This window comes from Taudactylus pleione, unplaced genomic scaffold (assembly GCF_031769625.1).
Source record: "Taudactylus pleione unplaced genomic scaffold, aTauple2 ptg000053l, whole genome shotgun sequence".
NCBI lineage: Eukaryota > Metazoa > Chordata > Amphibia > Anura > Myobatrachidae > Taudactylus > Taudactylus pleione.
The window spans coordinates 5,888,639-5,894,638 of NW_028284455.1; positions in this window are offsets into that span (position 1 = coordinate 5,888,639).

Genomic DNA, 6,000 nt, shown 5'->3' on the forward strand with positions numbered 1-6,000 from the left:
GTGCCCCGGAAGCTTCCTGCTGGTGACCTGTGCAGGAAGTCCTGGGCTGCTCCTCTGCCCTGCACCTGGAAGATTAGGAGGAGAAGGAGGCAAAGGACACAGGAGGAGAACGGGACGGCAACCAGGAGACTCAGGTGAGTGGGGGCCAGTTCTGGGCGGCGATGCGTCGGGAGCATGATGCGGTAAGAAGCCAGGCTTCTATAGGGTACCCTCCGCATCGAAAATAGGGCTTAGTACATATAAAAATGTGGTAAAAACCCAGAAAACGGGGGTTTTACTGCATTTTTTCTTTAGTACATCCCGCCCACACTTTACTGTATTAGAGCCGACGACGGAGTGTGGAACAGGCGGAACGAAGGAAGGGGGCGGGATGGAGCAGCGGGGATGGGGGTTGGCGGGTGGAGCTGTGTCAACGTGGGGGGGCATTGCAGGACAGAGTGGAGGACGCAATGGGGGGCAGAGAGAAACACTGTATATATACACACAGGACCTGATTTAGAGCCGCTCGCAAGTGCTTTACGCTCACAAGCGGCCAGATGCTATGTGCACGCTTCGTTCTGCACGTGCATGAACTACTCTGTGCAATCATAGCCCGCTCGCTCGCCCAGCAAAGACAGCCCAGTGAAATGAGTAACAGGAGAGGCCATTTGTGGGTGGTAACAGGGACAGGACACTAATAACGGGGGAGTGGAGGTGCGAACGCAGGCGTGCCTGGGTGTTTCAACACCGTTTTTAAGACGTGCATAATTAACAGGCAGCGTCACAGTACACGTCACATGCCTGTTTTTTCCACTGAAGTCCTTGCAGTGCTTGCTGTAGGGTAAGGCAACCAACAAGCGCTGCAATCGCATCCAATGGTGCTCGATGTACCAATGTTTTAAAACACTTCCTGGAGATGACGTGCGCTAGTGGGCGTCTCTACATACGCTAGTAGGTGTTTGCATACACAGAGCGATCGCTCGCACAGCCAAAGTGGGTGTGCTTATGCCTTGGCAAGCGATCGCTTCCCCTGGCATCACTTTGACGAATTTGCATATGCTGGATGCGAGCAATCGCATCTAGGGAGCGGCTCTGAATCAGGTCCACAGTACAAATACACCCACAGTATAACAGTGTATACATTATACATATATACCCAGTGTTTGTGTATATACATATATATATTATATATACATACACACACACCACACACACACTGCCTGATCATTGTGGCCAGCAGTGATTGGGGCACAGCAGAGCCACGGCTGCTGGGAGATGCTGGGCTGCTTGGCCAGCAGTGATCGGGATAAATTGGGGGTGCAGAGGGGCCAGAAGGTGCCTCCTAGATTGGTGGCTTCTGGAACATTAACTTCCAGCAGTGCACAGAAAGCATTTTTGACTGGTTGCATAAGTTGCAACCATGTCAGGGAAAGCCAAGCTTGGTGTGGTTGCATCTGATGTGACCACACCAGGCAAGTGGTTAAAACATTTTTCTGGAGAAAAATCCATAATGACTTAATAATTGAAAATTGTGCTTACCTGGCAGCCGCTCCTCCGTTCAGTCTCCTCTCTTCTGATTGGCAGCCAGCAGCCAATGGGTAAAGGGTACAGAGGCACTCATGGATAAACGGGCAGATGCACAAATGGGGTGAGGCACATAGAGGAAAAGGGGACAGGGGTACACATACAGTAGATAGGGGACAGGGGTATACATACAGTAGATAGGGGACAGGGGTACACATACAGTAGAGAGGGGACAGGGGTATACATACAATAGAGAGGGGACAGGGGTATACAAACAGTAGAGAGGGGACAGAGGCACACATACAGTAGAGAGGGGATGGGGGTACACATACAGTAGAGAGGGGACGGGGGAATACATACAGTAGAGAGGGGACAGGTTTACACATACAGTAGAGAGGGGACAGGGGTACACATACAGTAGAGAGGGGACAGGGCTATACATACAGTAGAGAGGGGACAGGGGTACACATACAGTAGAGAGGGGACTGGGGTATACATACAGTAGAGAGGGGACAGGGGTATACATACAGTAGAGAGGGGACAGGGGTACACATACAGTAGAGAGGGGACAGGGGTACACATACAGTAGAGAGGGGACAGGGGTATACAAACAGTAGAGAGGGGACAGAGGCACACATACAGTAGAGAGGGGACAGGGGTATACATACACTAGAGAGGGGACAGGGGTACACATACAGTAGATAGGGAACAGGGGTACATATACAGTAGAGAGGGGACAGGGGTATACATACAGTAGAGAGGGGACAGGGGTACACATACAGTAGAGAGGGGACAGGGGTATACATACAGTAGAGAGGGGCCAGGGGTACACATACAGTAGAGAGGGGACAGGGGTATACATACACAAGAGAGGGGACAGGGGTACACATACAGTAGAGAGGGGACAGGGGTATACATACAGTAGAGAGGGGACAGGGGTACATATACAGTAGAGAGGGGACAGGGGTATACATACAGTAGAGAGGGGACAGGGGTACACATACAGTAGAGAGGGGACAGGGGTATACATACAGTAGAGAGGGGCCAGGGGTACACATACAGTAGAGAGGGGACAGGGGTATACATACACAAGAGAGGGGACAGGGGTACACATACAGTAGAGAGGGGACAGGGGTATACATACAGTAGAGGGGGACAGGGGTACACATACAGTAGAGAGGGGACAGGGGTATACATACAGTAGAGAGGGGACAGGGGTATACATACAGTAGAGAGGGGACAGGGGTACACATACAGTAGAGAGGGGACAGGGGTACACATACAGTAGAGAGGGGACAGGGGTATACATACACTAGAGAGGGGACAGAGGCACAGGTATGAAGGAGGACAGAGGCAAAAATATTGGGAAGAGGAAAACGCACAGGTATGGGAAGGGGCAGTGAAAGATGGGAAAGGGCAGAAGCACATATAAGGAGGGGGCGAAGGCAAAAATATGGTAGTCTAGGAGAGGCAAAGATATCAGTAGGCTGCAGAGGCACATAAATGGGGAGGGGGCAGAGGTAGGAATGATAAACAGGACGATGGGACAGAAGAGAAGGGCTGAGGTATCTCCTGTGTATGGCAGCGCTGTCTCACCCACATTGCCATCTTCTGTGCACTGTAGTGCACACACTATGCCTGTCCAATGGGAGCAGGAGAGGAGAGCTGGGGGCGGGGCATCTGTTGAGGCAGACAGAAGGCAAGTGAAGCTTATCCGCTGGGGGACCTTAGAGGAGGACATTCATGTGACAGGGGGGCCCAACGCTTCTTGCTTCAAATAATCTGGCAGGTGCCACTGTTCCCATTGGAGGAAGGGGGGGTCGCGGCCCGCGGAGGAGGTAGGGCTTGCGGTTTGGGGTGGGGCCTCGGACGGCCACTGGCAGGCTGCTACTGTAGCAGGAAAACATTTTCCTGTCTGCAGCATCACAGTAGATGCTCTGGGCCTATTTTACTGGGCGGCCTGGAGCTGAAGCTCCACCCGCCCCTATGTTAATCCAGCCCTGGGTATATTACATAATAAAAATATATTTTTTACACTTTTATTAATTAAATTATAAGTGTCTGGTGTTCAGGTCCCTGTAAGGTTCCCTATAATATCTGGTTATAGTTTAGACAGTCAGTGATATTGGTAATATGTATGTTGTGTGGGTGTCATCTTGTTGGTTAAGAAACAAAGATCAAAATCGGGTAGGTCTTTTTTCTCCAAAATATTCTTCTACCCTACCTTCCTAGCTTGTTGACTTTTTGTGTTGAATGTTCTGTGGTTTTGCCTAGGTGGAGGTAAAAAACAGTAATTTCCATATTTTTAAAGTGTATTTGTTGAGGGTGCACTCTACACATATGCGGGGAGATGTATCAAACTTTGGAGAGAGAGGGGTCTATTTGCTAAGCAGTGTTAGGAGACACAGTGAAAAGTGATAAGGTGCCAGCCAATCAGCTCCCAACTGTCATTTTTAAAACACAGCCTGTGAGATGACAGTTGGGAGCTGATTGGCTGGCACCTTATCACTTTTCAGTCTGTCTCCTAACACTGCTTAGTAAATAGACTCCACAGTACCTACCAATCAGCTCCTAACTGTCATTTTTCACACACAGCCTGTACAATGGCAGTTAGAATCTGATCGGTTAGTAGCATACTTTATGTATCTCCAAATTATCTTTTATTGCCTGCCCTACTGGGTAATTCAACACTATCTAACCAGATGGGTCCAACGTTTAAGGTTAAGGGAGAGTTGTACTCCAGCAAATGTTTTTCGGTGTGAAAGTTGGATTTAGTGCTTTTTCGTCCTCTTACACCACCATTCTTACTTTCCCTATCTTCCTTTTAAAAAAATTGTAAATAAAATAATTGACATTTTAAACTCCAACACTCTTTTCTCTCTTTATATTGTTGTGTACATTATGAGTCAATAGCCATTATGGTATTTAAATAATACCAGGGAGATATGTTTAAAAAAAAAGTGGCAGAATGTAAAGATAGAGGGGAAGATGTATAAAGCCTTCGAGAGAAATAACTTGGACAGGTTGTTCAAAGCAACCAATCAGCTTCTACCTGTCATTTTATAGACTGTACTAGATAAATGACAGTTAGAAGCTGATTTTATTCTGCGAGAGTAAAGGTAGACACACCTGAATATTGCTCAGCTGCCCCAGCGGTGATAAGTGATTTTTTTTATTGCTGACATTTGATAAATGGACCCCATAAAGTATTTGTTTGGTGCAAAGTAGCTATGCATTCTGTGGTCAACCTTTTAATCTAGTCACTACTATCATGACTGTGTCCACAGTGGGATGCAGTTTATATGCCAGTGGACGGCATGCCGGCAGTCGAAATACCGACAATGGAATCCCGCCCCCGGCATAATGCCAACGCCGATATCCCGAAGGATATCAGGATACCGGCGTCGGCATCCCAACCACTGGAATCCCAAAAGCCTGGACGGCGGTAAGTATGCGCGGTTAGCCGGGGATGGAGTGTTAGGATTAGGCACCCCTGATGGGAGATTAGGGTTAGACACCTGTGGAGGGTTAGGCTACGGGAAGGGGGGTTAGGGTTAGGCACCACTGGAGGGAGGTTAGGGTTAGGCACCCCCCTAGGGGAGTTAGGTTTAGGGTGCAGGAAGGGGGGTTAGGGTAACAACCCCCTGGGGAGGTTAGGGTTAGGCACCACTAAGGGAGGGTTAGGGTTAGGGTGGGGAGAGGGGAGGGTTAAGGTACTTACCTGCCCCTGTTGAGATTGTGCACCATGTGAGCTCCTAGCGTATTATTTGAACCAGCGGCTATTCAGCCGCCAGTTTCTCATACAAAAATTAGTCATTGCCACAATTTAGTAATAAAATGTAGCTGGATCAGTTGTGTAATACTCAGCTTCCCTGCAATACTGGCTAGCAATAGTAAGGCTGCACTTTACTGCCTTGCTGACCAGCCTGGATGCGCATGCGCATGACTTAACCGGATTTGCCGATTCACACATGTGCAGTGGATTGAAAGCAAGGACTTGGACCTCTAGTTCCACTTTTAGCAAAATAAAAGTTTAAAAAAATAGAATATAAAGTTCTATCAATATGTAATTAAAAAAGATCTATTTGCTGGAAAAACCCGGCTAATAATTTTTCCTGTGGATGCAGGTGTGTTGAATTGTGTGGTAGGGTATTTATGCTCCTAGGGGGCAGTGACTGGTATTCTCTGTATATTGCTGAACAATATGTTGGTGCTATATGAATAAACTAGAGATGAGCAGTTCTGTTTTACTGAAAACTGAACACACCCAAACTTTGGGGTTCCGAGTAGAACTGAGGTCTAACTCGGGTCTTCTCGCAATTTCGGAACTCGGTTCCAAAAACCGGATTTCCCGGATTTCGGATTGCATTTAAGTCTCTCTCTTATGATTTCTGGTTCTGTGAGGAGGTCAAAATTGACTGGAAATGAATGTAATTGATGTTAATAATACTATAGGAACAAAAACATGACCAAGTTACATTATTTTAGCTGTTTTTA